At 36.4% G+C, this 17,394-nt stretch overlaps 1 long non-coding RNA gene across 1 annotated transcript; it reads right to left on the reverse strand.

Annotated features, from left to right (window-relative positions):
- Positions 1-3,431: 3,431 nt before the first annotated feature.
- On the reverse strand, positions 3,432-4,464 carry LOC114937020 (uncharacterized). Its single transcript, XR_003820810.2, has 3 exons — positions 4,334-4,464; positions 3,794-4,253; positions 3,432-3,707 (listed from the first exon to the last, which is right to left on the reverse strand). It is a non-coding gene; the product is annotated as an uncharacterized LOC114937020 (long non-coding RNA).
- Between the last annotated feature and the right edge of the window lie 12,930 nt (positions 4,465-17,394).

The following is a 17,394-nucleotide window of genomic DNA, read 5'->3' on the forward strand; positions in this document are numbered from 1 at the left end:
TCCTGAAAAGGACCTGAAGCTACTGCCTCAACGTATTTTGATGAACTGGCTTCTGATCGGTTCTTTTTCACCGCTTTATGTAGCGGGAGAGGACGGGTTCGCTTTCGGACGGTCAAGTCTTCTGATGGCGTAATTCGCAAACAAATTGTCCAACGCAAGTTCTTTTTACTTTTTCAAACGTCGGCCGCCATGGAAAAGCCATGGAGAAGATTAGGTAATTAATTCTCCGCGGAGGATCTTCTTTTATGTTTGCGTGGGAAGATTTCTCATGAGGAATCTTCTCCCGCTCTGTGCCGCTTAGCGACGTTCGATACATGTTTTATTACACCGCGGGAGATCTTCCTATATGCTTGCACGGGAGGATTTCAACTATGGACTGCTTTTTCACGGCGCTCAGTACTTCGCGCATTCCGCTTTATAATATATGTGTGGCATATGCCGCCACAAATATTTCGCTGTATTATGACAAAAAATTCTGATTCACGTAAATAACATAAATCTCTAAAAACTCACCTTTAAGAAAAGGTAAAAAAAGGCGACCAGTTAAGGGCACGCCGTTAACAAAAATTATCCATTGCAAACCCATGTAGAATCCTATTCTATTGCAAACCCATGTAGAATCCTATGAAAAATTAATCATTGCAAACCCATGTAGAATTCTAGGCAAAATTAACCATTGCAAACCCATGTAGAATCGTACCCATTGCAAACCTATGTGGAATCCTATGAAAAATTAACCATTGCAAACCCATGTAGAATCCTATGAAAAATTAACCATTGCAAACCCATGTAGAATTGTATTAAAAATTATCCATTGCAAACTTATGTAGAATCCTACATTGCAAACTCATGTACAATAGAATTGTATGAAAAATTATCGATTATAAACCCATGTACAATTGTAACAAAAGTAATGAAATAAAAAAAATTGCGCCATGTGAAAGTAGAAACTTGTACCAGTGGAAAATTAAAGTTGCAAACATATATAGAGTCGTATAATGAATCAGTAAAAATTTAAATTTGCAAATGTAGAATCGTACCATAAAAAAACTTATCTTTAAAAAAAAAAGATAAACAAGATGCCAAGTCCATGCGCCATGTAAAAAAATGTTAAACAAAAAAGTATTTTAAAATTAAAAAATCTATCAATTGACAAAAATTTATGTTCTAAAATTAATATCTCTACAAAAAGTAATGTCCAAAAATTGCACGAATAAATAAACATTTTTATAAAAAATTAAAATTGAAAAACTTATGCAAATTTAAAATTAATATAAAATAAAAAAAATAAAAAAATTTTAGTTAAAAAAACTGGGCGCGCTGCTAAGTTTCAAAATTACAATGCACCTTAAAGTAACATTAATTAATTTAAACACAAAACATATTTTAACTGCAATGAGTTTAAAAGTAACAATTTAATTTTAATATCATTAAAATATTATTTAGCAATATTAGAATATTAGGTATTTCTTTTAAATATATCGTCTATTTATACATTACAAATGATATTGAAATGTATAATTATAGTATATAAATAGATACAATAAAATGAAAAATTGTCAGTTCTTTCATATTTCAGGTTATCATTTTAAACATTTATGACAAATTTGACAAACAAATCTTATTTTTCTTATTAAATAAATTTAATTAATTAATTTATTTTTGTTTATTTTTATTTATTTTGTCATATAAATCAATTTTATTTGTATACGTATTCAAAATGAAGGTATTTAATTTATTTTTTAAAATGAAAACGTTCATCAAACATACAAGAAAAACTACGTACAAGAACTACTCAACAATATAATTATACATGTAAAGAATTTTATCTTAAGAATTACCCTAAAAATCATGATAATTGTGGCACAATATTAGAAAAATTTTATAAGTTCCTCGGAATTTCTAAAAAAATACCTTTTTTAAAAAAAAGGTAAAAAAAGGGCGCCAAGTTTACGCGTCATGTGTTAAAGTGTTTTATAAAAAATATAAAACTTTTATGTTGTAAAATTAATTATAAAAAATATAAAACTTTTATGTTGTAAAATTAATACTAATATGAACTATATATATTCAATTAACAAAATAGTATTTAATTGAACGATTTAATCAAGTTAAATACTATTTTTTTTCAATGTACTAAGTAAGTCGGATATTTCATATCTATTGTTGTTTTTCTCTCTCTCTGTTTTCTTCTATGCAAACGAGTAACACGTCGTTGTAATATAAGATCATATGATCAGAACATAAAAATGTAAATTAAAATCATAAGGTTATATAACTACATTATGCATTAATGTAACTCTATTGATAAAAAAGTATGACAATAATAATCCTTGTTTTTTTTCTTATTATTTACTCAGATTTTTTGTCTATCTTATAAGATAAACACTTTAGAGATTGAATATTTCAAGTAAACTAATTGTAAATAAATTTCACATTAATGCATATAGATGTTTAAATAGATGTTTATAATATTATAATTAAATAGATGTTAAAATAGATGTTTAATCACGAATGTACTAAATAAGTACACAAGACGAACAGTGAGTGAGTGAGTGAGTGAGTGAGAATAAGAGTGTGTGTGAGAGAGAGAGAGAGAGAGAGAGAGAGAGAGAGAGAGTTGCTGTTAATTAACGCGTCTAATAATTAATCTTATGTCTAATAAAAAATGACTAAAGAAAGAAGAAAAAAAAGAAGAAAAAAGATTTTTCTGGAGAAATTGATAAAACTGCGATGCTGCGAGCAGAAATTTATAATTTGCAGAAGCAACTGTCAGATGTAATTGCAAATTCCTCCATTGCACCACAGACTTCCTCTACAGTAACATCATCTGCTCCGCAGACTACTTCTACGTCCACATTAGTTGCACCGTAGACTACCTCTACAGCCACATTATCTGCTCCGCAAACTACTTCTACATCCACATTAGCTGCACCGCAGACTACCTCTACAGCCACATTATCTGCTCTGCAGACTACTTCTATGTCTACGTTTGTTGCACCACAGACTACATCTACATCTGCTGCACCGCAAACTGCCTCTGCATCTACTTTAAAAGGACCATCTTTTACAGTAAATAATTTCGAAAAACGTCCACCAAGATTCTCGAAGGTTCTTCTCCACTATAAGAATAATAAAGAAATATAAAATATATATATAATATATATACAATATATATATATATATATATATATATATATATAAATTCTACAAAAAAAGTAATGTCTAGATTACTATAAAAAGTTTTTTATTTATTAAAGTTCTTCATCTCTTACTTAAGATTTCTGATCTCCAATATATGCATTTCAAATTAATATAATTTATATTTGTTCAAATAATATTTATATTTCTAAAAAAGATTTGATGATATTTTGAAGTTTCTAACAATAAATAAAAATGATAAAATATACAATATTTTCCTTTTTTTTTTTTTTATTTTTTGTATCTCCATTACTTATCAGCAAATGGAATATCGAATGTAGAATCCCATAAATTTTGGACTGAAAAACTGGGCATAATATGTCATCCTTGTTTGCATCTGTGGGACGGATTTTGCTTGTGGTTCTTCGATTAAATGATGATGCGGTATAGTTATTAAAATACTCCACCAAGTATACTTTCAATTCAACTGTCCATTTGATTGATCGAGTCATTCTAAGATCTTTCAGGATGACATTGCGAGGATAACGAGGGAAAAGTTGCTGAAACTAACAAAGAATATTTTTTTTGCTATTTTTGCTATATAGCTAACTAATATATACAAATTTTTTTTTATAAATTGAAGCTTAAGTACCTGTCTTGTCATAGTATCCATTTGGGAATTAGTATGTGCCAATGTAGAGATGTTACCACATACTCTATTATGCGACACATTGACAGAAAAACTAGGCAACCAAGATACATATCTTGAGCCATCAAGGAAAAGAAAGAAATAATTGCCATTTCTTCTCGTAGAAGTTTGTGACTCAGGCGGTATTTCTGTTATTCTCTCTGTGATTTGCTTGTATACTCAATCTGGTATATCCTCTCTGTGATTTGCTTGCATACTCAAGGCCAATCGACAAGTGAGACATGGTGTCCTGTTCTAACCAGGATTGCAAGCATGAATTGTGAAATAAGTATGCACAGAGCAACTTACAAGCGCTTTCCATCCTTTCCCAGCATATTACACAATTATCCATCTTTTCCCAGCATATTGCGCAATTATTTTATCAGAATTCTCGGCTAATTCCTCTTGTGAAGCCATTGGATAACTAAATGAAAAAGTTATCAAAAAAATCTTTAACAATTTGTTTTTTATATTATACATATAAAAATATAATAAAATAATTACCTGATTTTTATAAATTTCTTTTTCCATCACATATCACATCAAATCACATCATCACATCAAAATCAAAATACGTGCCTAGCCTAGCCAACATAACCTCGCACGCTGCCAATATGGCAGAGCGCCACTATCGCCGTCTGTTGTAAAACGTGAGAATTGGACATTTCCAATACATGCATCTATTGCATGTGTTGTGTACGTGTGATATATGTGTGCGCATGTGTTGTATACGTGTGAATACGTGTAGCACGATACTACTATGTATGCGTGGTCGATGATGATAATGATAATGATGACGGGGACGTTTCTTAAAAGAAATTTTTCATATTTCGACTTTGCATTTATATATCTCTGCTTACAAATCACGTAGAGCAGAAATAAAGACATTTTTATTATATAATTCGAACTCAATCTATCGATTAAGTCTAGTATAAACTCGATTGCTTCAGCCGTTATTGAGGATTTGAAATATTATAAAGACTCAAATGTCCGACTCGCGTTAAGATACACGGTGTCTCGGCTACGCCCTTAACTGGTCGCGAGACACTACCGTGTCTCCTAATTATATATTATATTTATAAATATATGTATGCATATTACATAAAGTATAAGAGTAAATTTTTTTTCAACTGATGACATGATCAACAAATTAATTATAAAAAGTTTCTAACATGACCATTTAAATGTATCTATTGTTTAAAAATAGTATTTTTTTAAATACTGTAGCTGTGCTATCAAAAGCGCGTTTATACACACACACACACACACACACACACACATTCAATGCCAGGAATATTTTACTATAATATTATGCACTATAATATTATGCTGGAGAGTAAATTCTTGAATTTATATATAGATACTTCGACATTATAAAATGTAGAACATCTGATTGTGATATGTATAAAAATATATTTAATATGTATAAAAAAGTTATAAATTTAAAAAACATGTAATATTACAAAAAATAAAAGTGTATAATATTAAAAAAACGACCAATACTGGACTACAAATGCTTTATTTCAATCAAAGTGTCATGACGTTTCAACCTGTGATTTAGGTCCTTCTCAAATGAGTTGAAAAATTATATATAATTGTGTACCATTACAATAAAATAAGATTTAAAGCAGCAACAAAAAATTACGTACATACGTTATGAACATACGTTCATCGGTATGGACGGTACGTAAATGCTCTTTTCCATTATATCCTTCCTAACAAAACTTTTCCCGCATTTGTCGCATCAGTGATTATTTTCATAGTGGATGTGATTTAGGTGCCGAATCAGATTGGAAAATTTACTGAATTCCTTACAGCAGAAAGAGCACATGTACTCTGTTTTATCTTCGGTATCACAGAAGCAGTTCTGAAAGAAAAAAAAATTTATTACAAAGTTTACAAATCTTTGCTGTATCATTGATGGATGCAACCCTTTCGGTTTTGGATTGCTTGACATTATCTTCCAGACACGCATTAAATTTATTCACTTTGGCAGTGCATACCTTTGGGATGTCCTTCGTCTTTTTCGCGAAACTTGCGTAGGTCTGTCTAACAGTCGATACTTTATCATTTCTAGTTTTGTTTCTCTGCTTGCCATTTGATTCATCCGACAAATGCATTTTAAGAGAGAAGATACACTTTGAATTTTCGTCGAATAGTTTGTCTTTTCAGTTTATTAATTATTTTTATTAGTGTGTTTTTCGTCGAATATGGATTTTTATCTAATAAAGTATAAGAAAATAATCCTACTGGTCAACTGTCCAATGGCACAAAATCTATTTCCTTAATCTAAAAAATAAAAAGTTACATCAAACATTATGTCAAACTATATTAATATTACAAATCTTTATTATATTATATAGTATTTTATTAGTGGTGTTTTAATTTTTATTATGTAAAAAAAGTAATAAAAATCAAATTATGTTGTTCATGAAAAATTTGTTTTTGAGTAGGTAATTTTAAAAATATATTTTTTTATTAATCTATAAAAATTATTTTTCTTATTTAACATATGTGTGCGTATATTCTTCAAAATATATTTATTTTGATACAATTTTTTTACAAATTATCCTTCTCTTTAGTTAGAAAAAGTATGTTAACAACAAAAGTCCAAAATATATCCGATTCTCTTATCTTTTTTCTAAGATAAAATTTTACAAAGTTTTATTTGATTAAATTATTAGTTGACTTAGTTAAAAAAGAATTATGTTCCGTTGTATTTATGATATATTTATGTTAATTTTTTTAATATTGATTGATATTACATTACTATGAAAAAAGGACATAGCAGGATAAGCATACGAAGTGTATTCAAAAAGTATCGCGAATTTTGTGTTTTTTCAAAAATTATTTATTTATTCATGAATATCTATTTTGTCCCCTTCAAAGTAATCCCCACCACATATTATACACTTGTGCCAACGTTTTTTCCAATCCTCGAAGCACTTCAAAAAATCATTTTTTGTGATCTTGTTCAGCTCCTCCTTCGATGCCGTCTTTATCTCCTCAATCGTAGCGTAGCGTCGTCCTTTCATGGGCCTCTTCAGTTTCGGGAACAAGAAAAAGTCACAGGGGGCCAGATCTGGGGAATACGGTGGCTGTGGCATTATTAGTGTGTTGTTTTTGGCCAAAAATTCGCGCACAAGCAACGATGTGTGAGCAGGGGCGTTATCATGGTGCAAAAGCCAATTTTTGTTCTTCCACAAATCCGGGCGTTTCTGGCGGATTGCTTCGCGCAATTTGCGCATAACTTGCAGGTAATATTCCTTATTGACCGTTCTACCCTGTGGCAAGAACTCATGATGCACCACGCTCCTGCAATCGAAAAAACTGTAAGCAAAACTTTCACATTTGACCGAACTTGGCGCGCTTTTTTCGGTCTTGGCTCGTGCGGCAGCTTCCATTGGGATGATTGAGCTTTGGTTTCCACGTCATAACCATAAACCCATGATTCGTCACCAGTTATGACCCTCTGGAGCAAATTTGGGTAGTCGCGGACAGAGTCCAACATCTCCTTAGCAATGTTAATGCGATGCTGTTTTTGGTCGAAATTGAGCAATTTTGGTACAAATTTCGCGGCGACCCGTGTCATGCCCAAATCATTGGTAAAAATCAAATGGCACGAGCCAATCGATATGTTTAGGTTCTCAGCAACTTCTCTAACGGTGATTCGACGATTGACCAATACTATTTTCTTCACTTCATCAATGTTTTCGTCTGTTGTTGACGTGCTCGGGCGTCCGGCACGCTCTTCGTCGTTCACATCTTCTCGGCCCTCGGAAAACATTTTGTACCACCGATAAACGTTGCTTCGGTCCAAGGTAGCTTCACCATATGCCACAGTCAACATTCGGAATGCGTCCGCGCACTTAATTTTGTTTTTCACACAAAATTTGATACAGATTCTTTGATCCATTTTTTGGAATAGGCAAAAATCGAAGACGAGCCAAAACACGTGCAAGCAAAGCAGCTGTCAAAAATTAACTGAACATTCAAAATGGCCGTACTTGTCGGCATAAATGAGAAACATGAGTACCAACATAACGCCACAAAAAAATCGAAAATCGAATATACGTAACCCGCGGAAATTCAAAATTCGCGATACTTTTTGAACACTCCTTGTATATGTGCTGCCCCCGCTAGGATCTAGTTGAAATTTTTACAATAAGTTGACATGGATGTGAGATTAAATTTCCCAAAAGATTATATCTGAAAAAAATTTTTATGGGAGTCATGAGAGTAAGAAGAAAAATGGAAAAGATTTATTTTTTCAAAAACGACTGAACCGATTTTGATGAATAAAATATGTTATAGGTTTCAATGCTATAATGTTATTAAAAAAATACGGAATTTTTTTTCACAAAATACGAGTAAAAAAAATTGATAAAATATTTTTGAATTTTTTTATGGGATGCACTTGAAGCACTATCACCATTTTTTCTCTAAAAAATCTTTAAATACTCTAAAATAATGTGTTCGAGTTTCATAACGATCGGAAGAGTAATACATAGTTTTAAAAAATGAAGATCTTGAGTGCGTTGCGTGCGCCGTATGGCACGCTATACACTAAGCGCCATGAATGCCTTTCCATCTGAATTTGCGCGCAATACATATACGCATGCAAATTCAAATAAATTCAAGTGAGAAAGCATGGTAAATAGCTTCAGATAGCTTCAGGCATTCATGACGCTTAGTGTATAACAGGTATATGTAGCACTGTAGCATTCATTTTTTATCACGTCAATTATTCCTGCGATCTTCACTTGTTTCTTTTGCTGTTCAGTAAGTATTCTCATTGTTGACGTGTTGAGTTCTTTTGAGTTCTTTTTGTTGTATTGTGTTTTTCCTCATGTGCATTTTTTTCAGCTAAAAATACTTGCTTTGGATTTTTGTCATATTTAATTTGACTTGTCATAGCAAGAAATGTCTGTGACAAATAACAATCCTAAATATATTGGATGTAATAAGTTTTTATTTAAAGTACGTGAAGAAAAAAATTTAAACTAAAGATGAAGCAATGAATTTTTCTAACAAACTTCAACGAACAATTGTTGTTAATCATATCTTGTGTTCAAAATGTCAAGTTTTTCAATATAAAAAGGAGAAGTTTGATGTTGACTGCTTGATTTCTGAGAATGAGATCGATGAATCACAATCAACTAATAATCCAACAATAATTATTCGACTCGAATCTAAAGAAGAATCAAATATTGAGAGAATTGAAGTTCTAATTAAAAGAACTGTTTCAACTCATAAATACTGTTGTCTTTGTACTGCCACAACGAATCTCACAGTTATTCCAGAAGAAGCTCGAATGCAATTTTATATTAAGATGACAATACACATACCAGCAGGTAATCGATGCTGCCGAACTCACTTAATCAAGAATCGATTTTACGACAAAGATCTTGGTCTTTTAGAGATGTACTCTAATTCGTCAAGTCCTTCGGAATGATCGAGAATGATGGAAAATCTCGCAATCAAATGTGATTCCACCCTCTATGATAAGTTTGGAGATTATACTCTTTCCGAAAAGCAACTGCTTGTTTTCACAGGATTAAACTGGGAAAATATCATACTTTTGAAAAGTATGACTTCAATGCGAAACAGACAGACACGTCAATCTGCTGTACGTGGAGGACGAACACGGAGTGGGGCATTTCACATGCATTAAAAATCTGTCTCGCCTCGTGGGCTCACAACTGAGCAAAAAGAAATGTAAAAAATTTATATGCGATCGGTAAGTATATATATATTTATTAAAACTTAAATTATACTAATAATTTTAAATAAAATTTTAAATAAAATCACAATCTCCACTTGATTCCTCTCGACCAATCGAGCCAAACGCGATGTTAATGCGACAATTATGAAAGAAAGAACATTCGGAAAACTAAAGAATTTGAATCCTATGGTTGGGATCTCAAAAATTCCCCTTGTTCCTTCTCTTAACATCCCCTGTAAAGAAATAGGCGAGAAAAATATTGGTCCGAAAGTCGGCTGAATCGGGAATCGAACCCGAGATCTTCAGCTTGCCGGGCGACTGCTCTTCCAACTGAGCTATTCAGACACGAATAAATATTCTTCTCAATGTTTATACCCCCCACCCATCCAAAGCGTCGTAATTAGGTCCAGACGCAACGAACAATAATGAGAATACTTATTAAGTCAGCTCTTTTAATTTTTAAAACCACAATCTCCACTTGATTCCTCTTGTGGTTTTAAAAATTAAAAGAGCTGACTTAATAAGTATTCTCATTATTTTAAATAAAATTTTTATTTTTTACAGATGTTTACACTATTTCGGAGCGGCGGATAAATTGCAGGCGCATACGGAAGATTGCGGGAAACTGAACGACTGTGCTATCCGGTTGCCGAGCGAGAATGACAAGTGGCTCAGCTTTGACAATTTCACGAGGAAAGAGCGGCTTCCGTTTGTGGTGTTCGCCGACCTCGAGTGTGTTTTAGTAAAGACCAAAGATGCCAAAAATTATCAACACCGTCAAGTGTTCAGCATCGCGTATTACGTACAGTGTTCGTACGACAGTTTGTTGTCAGCGTACAATTCCTGCCGTAGTGTTGATTGCGTCGCGTGGTTTGCCGAACAGCTTAAAAATTTAGCAATTCGTGTAAAAAATATTTTAACGACCAATGTCCCCATAGTAAATTTAACGCCTGACGAGTGGTTAAAATTTCGCACCACGACGCATTGCCACATTTGTGAGAAACCGTTTGACGAAGATGATACACGCGTCCGCGATCATTGCCACCTCACCGGGCGGTACAGGGGTCCCGCGCACTCAAATTGTAACTTAAATTACAAAGAATCATTTTGTATAGTCTTTCACAATCTGTCCGGCTACAACGCGCATTTCATTATCGAGGACATAGCCACAGCGTTCGAAGGAGAAATCGAATTCTGCCGATAACAAAGGAAAAATATATATCATTCTCGAAAACTGTTAGATTGACGCAAGACAATAATTCGGAAAATTATATTAAATTACGGTTTAACGATTCGTATAAGTTTCTCAGCGCTAGTCTCGACAAATTAGCGTCATTTTTTAATAAAGATAAACTAAAAATTTTACATTTGGAATATCAAAATTTATCGACAGATACGTTTAATTTATTGACACGGAAGGGCGTCTTTCCGTACAAATATATAGACTGTGTGGAGAGGTTACAAGACACATGTTTACCACCGCGCAACTCATTTTACAGTTCCCTGACCGGCGACACAGTATCCGAGAGTGATTACGCGCACGCCGAGACCGTCTGGAGCCGATTCTCCCTTCGAACGCTAGGCGAATATAGCGATTTATATTTAAAAATTGATGTCTTGTTATTGACCGATATATTTGAAAATTTTCGCGACAGTTGTATAAAAAGTTATAGACTCAATCCCACGTATTATTATACTCCCCGGATATACATGGAACGCCATGTTAAAACATACAAATATAAAATTTGAATTATTAACAGACATTGACATGGTAATGTTTGTCGAACGGGGTATACGCGGCGGCCTTAGTCAATGTTCAGGCCGATACACACAGGCTAATAACAAGTACATGCAATCGTACGACCCATCGAAACCCTCATCTTATCTCATGTATTTTGATGTAAATAATTTGTACGGATGGGCAATGTGTCAACCATTGTCGTATGCCGATTTTCTGTGGGTCGACGATGTATCGAATTTTGATATATCATCTATCGCGTTTGATTCGCCTATAAACTATGTTCTCGAAGTAGATTTAGAGTATCCGCAGCATCTTCATAACGCGCACATTGACCTACCGTTTTGCCCAAAGTTCGATAAGCCGCCCGGCAAGCGGGAGTATAAACTCCTCGCAACGCTTTACGATAAGAAGCGCTACGTAATACACTATCGTAATCTGCAGCAGTGCACGCACCACGGGCTACGCATAACAAAAATATACCGCATACTACAATTCACGCAGTCAGCGTGGCTTCAAAAATACATCGAACGCAACACACAGTTTAGAACACAAGCGAAAAACGATTTTGAAAAAAATTTATATAAATTGATGAATTGTCATGTCTTGCCCTGAGGTCGGGTTGTTAATTAAACACCAGTGTGATTTTCAATAAACTATATGGTTATTATTCAATATCACGAGAACTCGCTCCGATTACAAAGCGCGTCACGCGGTGTGCCGGTACGTTACGTACGAGCGTCGGCCGTGGACTGACTCTGCCCTCGTGTCCCCGCCGTAGCGATATGTTGTTGATTCGGAGATTTCGCAGATCATGTGAATACAAAGTAATGATGATATATGAATACAATGAATACACCACAACTCCTCCTTCTTTATTCTGACATTATTTTTTTAATCGTTCTGAACGCCGCAGTATATTCGGTAGTTTCTTTTCGGTTGCTCCGATAGTGCTTGCAGTTCTAACGTTCGCCTTCGGGTACTTAATAATTTGATCGACGTGTCGCTTCCAAATTTTACCTGGTGTTATTTCGACTCTATACGTTACCGGAGACAACTTTTGTATGATCTTTCCTTCGATTCGTTTATCGTTACGAGTACTGTAATCGTTAACCATTACCGTTTCGCCTATTTGGAGTTCGACATTTCGACTGCCGTTTTTCGCAATGACCTGAGCTAATTGTTTATCGGAAACATCACTATTAACGTCTGGCTTTAGTAAGTCAAAACGCGTTCTCAATTCTCGCTTGTAAACCATATACGCCGGCGTTCTCCCCGTCGTGCAATGCTCCGACGTTCTATAATCAAATAAAAATAAGTTTACCGCATAATCTAACGGTTTACTGCTCTTCACTATCTTGTCCACTTTATCTTTAAAAGTCTCTACAAAATTTTCTGCTGCCCCGTTCGTTGCAGGGTGGTGCGGCGCCGTGAAGCTGTGTTTAATGCCGTTTCTATTTACAAAGTCTCGAAACTTGTTACTCGTATATTGAGTCCCGTTGTCGGTGACAAGATGTCTTGGTAGTCCATGCCTACCGAGTATTTTCTTAAACTTCTCGATAGCTTTTGGAGCTTGCGTGCACCTGTGCATGTCAATTATTTTAAGCCACTTTGAGTACGCGTCTACAATTATCATGAACAGGTGTCCGTGGAATGGACCTAAAAAGTCTGCGTGAATTCTGCTCCAAAACCTTTTTTTTTTTTTTTTTGACGCAGTGGGAATCCTCATGGATACCACCGCTCCCCAGGAAGAGAGCGGATGGTTATGTGGGACTTCTTGTTCCCCTTGGCCGATCCACGGATGGATCGGTCAGGGGGCCCAAGACATACCTCACTAAACCCACTGCGGATACCTTCGCGGGCGTTAATGGGGGACGGCCAGGATGCTGGTTTCCCATGCCGACTAGCCGCCCCCCCGCCTAATCCCTCCTTGGGAGAGTGCCGCTGAAGGCGACACCCTCCCCCCGTCATTGTACGGGTACCTCGCGGTTGCGACGCAGGGCGGTATCGACCCTACGTCGCGCCCTCCCAAAAAGTTTGGGGGGCGGGGTCACGGCTCGAGTATCCCGCTCGAGCCGCCACCCCCTCGCCTCCGGAACGGTGCTCCCTCCCTTTCCCAAAGGGAATGGGGATTCGGCATTTGCCCCGGAGGCCCTCTCCAGAGGGTTCCTCTCAGAAGGAGAGGAACCCCCTCCGTGGACGGCGTTGCCCTCTCACCGGTGCCTTGTGGCTCCCGGTGAGAGGGCCCCGCACGTCACGTCCTCACAGAGGGGGACCCAGGCGCCCCGACCGGACAGGCGGAGCCTGCCCGGCGGAGACGCGTGGCCCCCCCTCGGCCCCCCCGGCTGCGACTCCCTCCGCTCCCTTGGGAGTTGGGAATCGGCCGCAGCCGAGGAAGGTTAACCCTGCCAGGCGCGCGGGAGCACCCCACAGAGTGGGGGTCACGCCCGCACGCTGCTCCAAAACCTATCGGGGTAGGGCCAAGGTGTCAAAGGTACACTCGCAGATGTTTTTCTCTTTCTCACACATACTGTACACGCCGCAACCATGTTCTCAATTTTTCTATCAATGTTCGGCCACCATACATATGATCTTGCGATCATCTTTATCTTCACTATTCCGAAGTGTGATGCGTGAAGTTCTCGAAGGACGCTTTCTCTAAACTTCTCTGGAACCACAACTCTATAACCCCACAGTACACACCCTTTGTCCACTGACAACTCTTCTCGTTTTACATACAAATTTCTCTCTTCCCCGCTTAACTCATCCGCTTTTGGCCACTCGTTTCTTACGTATCAAATAACTCTGCTTAACGTTTTATCGCTTTTACTCTCTCTCGCAATCTCTCCCGCATTCAAAATTTCGTTTTCTTCTATGTAATTTATCGCAGTAAATTCTTTATTGAAAATTGGAGTCGCGTCATCGATAGGGAGTCTTGATAGTGCGTCACAATTGCTGTTTTTTTCTGATTTAATGTACTTGATCGTGTATGAAAATCTCGAAAGAAAATATGTCCATCGCTGCAGTCTACTAGCCACTGTAAGTGGAATTTCCTGTTTTGGGCCGAAAATATGAGTCAACGGTTTGTGATCAGTTCGTAAAATTATCTGTTTACCGAAAATGTAATTGTAGAATTTTTTAAAACCGAATACTATCGCACTAGCCTCCTTATCAATTATCGCTCTATTCAATTCTGACTCCGGAATCATTTTTGATGCGAACGCTATCGGTCTTTCCGTTTTATCTTTATACCGGTGTGATAGTATCGCTGCTATTCCGTATGCCGATGCATCGCATGCTAGGACTAACTCTTCCTCAAGATCAAAATGAGCTAAAACTCTCGGGGACGCTAATTCTGTTTTTACCCATTCGAAAGCCGATGCGCATTTTTTACTCCATTTAAATTCGCCTTGTTTAGCGCATTCGTACAGCGGTTTTAGCCTCTCGGCTCTATCTGGTATAAATCTTGCATAATATGTTATTAATCCTATGAACGAGTCTAATTGTTTCTTGTTTTACGGTGTCGGTGCGTGAATCATTGCCTTGACTTTTGTTTCCGCTTTGTGGAGTCCATTCTTATCGATTACGAATCCCAAAATGTCGAGTCGATCTTTGAAAAAATCGCATTTGTCTATGTTTATTTTGAACCCGGCTTTTTCTAGTCGCGTAAATACCGTATTGAGGGCTTGCCAGTGTTTCTTGTCGTTACTACCGGTGCAAAATATATTGTCGAAATACGGTATCACGCCTTCAATACCCGCTAAGCATTGTTCTATTTTTCGCTGGAAGTCTCCCGGCCCTGACACGATGCCTTCTGTCATTTTTGTGTATTTGTACAATCCTTTTTGTGTAATTATTGTGAGGTAGTCTTGACTTTTCTTGTCTACCGGAATCTGCATATACGCGTGCTGTAAATCTATTTGTGAAAATTTCTCGCCATTCTGCAACACTAAGAAGATTTCATCTATCAATGGTAACGGATGCCGGTCCATTACTAAACAAGGGTTTACCGTGAGCTTGAAATTTCCACAAATTCTTACTGTCCCGTTCGATTTAATTACTGGTACGATTGGAGTCGCCCAATCGGTAACGTTTACTTTTTTTAAATGACCTAGTGCCTCCAATCTATTTATTTTGTTTTCGACTTTTTTTATCAATGCAAAAGATAAGTGTCTTGTCTTAAACGCTTTTGGTTGTGAATTCTCTTGTAGTACTAATTTTAAAACACCTTTATTATTTAGTCCCGTTCCCGGCCCGAATAATTTTGGAAATTCTTTACTAACGTTACTCAAATCTATTTTATGGCAGCTCAACGTATCGCTTACTAATTCATTTAAAAGTAATGGTCATAGTGCTAATGCCTGTAGCCATTGTCTTCCAATTAATGTTGGTTCCAATTCCTTTATTATTATCATTTTTAATGTTGCCTTTTGCCTACCTAATTGCACCTCTAATCCCGTCTTAATACCGACATGTTCAAGTGGGACTTTACCATACGCTTTTAGGGGCATATTCAGCGTTTCAATTTGTATACTCGGAAAATATCTCTTTTTTGTTTCTTCCGACATTATCATTACATATGTTCCCGTATCTATTTCCATCTTTACTTACATCTTTATAATCTTATTAATTCCGTTTACAATAATATTTATGTACATTGGTTCCGCGGTCTTACAATCGTTTATGATATTTACATTACCGACTCTTATCCGATTATTACCAATGTCGTTTTCTTCTTGTCAGATGAAGTCTTCTGAAGACTCTTCTCCCTTCTCAGTTTCCTGGGTTGACACTGCTTGAAGGTGTTGAACCTTCGATTTTTTTTATTTGCACATTACTGTGAGGTGTCCCTTCCTGTGGCAGGCTTTGCATGCTTGGTATCGTTGAAAACAATCTCTGGCCATGTGATTGTCTTTTCCACAGCAGTAACATATGATTGTCCGCTAATAAGTGTTTGAGCTGTCGTCCGTAATTTTCTTTCTTGATGCGCCTCTAGTGTACTGTTTGTTACCTCGCCCGAATCCTCGTGTGCTTCTGTAAGAACGTTGTTGTGGCTGCTGTGTCCATTGCACCGAACTTGTGGTTGGCGTCGCTGCCGTATTCAATTTATCAGTCGTCGTCGCGTCCTGTTCTGCCGTTTCCATTTGTGTCGCAATTTTGTATGCTGTATCGTCAAGTTTTCTTCTCAAAATAGAAATTTCTTCGTCGCATGATCCTTGAGGCCACACACAATTTGATCTCGTACCGCATTATTTACATCCGGAAAGTTGCAGTATAGTAAAAGTCGCTTTAATCTTGCAACAAAATCAGCAACCGATTCCGTTAATGCTTGTTGTGCCTGATGGAATTTACACTTTTCCATCGCCTCCGAAGGTTTGAGGTTCAAATGGTCTTTGATAAGCGCGACTAGTTGCGCATATGTTTTTGTGCTTGGTTTGTCTGGTGCACATAGATCTCTTGCTAAATTATACGTTTCCGGGTTGATTTTCGTTAGCAATACTGCTGCTTACTTATCAGCCTTTATATTGTTTACCAAGAAATATAGATCGAGTCGTTTCGTATATGTTTCTCAGTCGTTTTTTCCTAGTACGAACTCTAACTTTGATGCTTTGTGTTCTGACATCGTGTGAATTATTTCCGGGACTTTGTTTATTTCGTTCTCAGGTGTTTCGTTGCGTTCTGTTTCTTGTTCACGATGCTTATCACGTACGTGCGATCTTAGAAGTTTTCGTAGTTGTTCGATATTGCTATTATTGTCGAATTTAATGTTTAGGTCCGATAATAATTTAGCTAGTTGTGCCTTTGAGAGATTTTGAATCCACGATGTCCTTGCGTAGTCAATCTTATGAATCGTTATTTCTTCTTTGCTACTGAATTTTGACGACATTCGAATATCGAACTATTCTAGAAGTTTCTTTATTCGTGAATTACACTTGTGTAATTCTGTCTCCCGATACCTTTGAGTTTTGTTGTTATCGAATGCTACATTCTTCATTGGCTACTAGCTTGTTCGTTACTGCTTTGCAGTTACTGTATATAGTGGATCTCGAGTACGGCGAATCAAGCGCCCTTTTCCTACTTTTCTTATGGCGGTTTTGATTG

Source organism: Nylanderia fulva, unplaced genomic scaffold (assembly GCF_048542155.1).
Source record: "Nylanderia fulva isolate GAGA-0341 unplaced genomic scaffold, ASM4854215v1 Scaffold173, whole genome shotgun sequence".
NCBI lineage: Eukaryota > Metazoa > Arthropoda > Insecta > Hymenoptera > Formicidae > Nylanderia > Nylanderia fulva.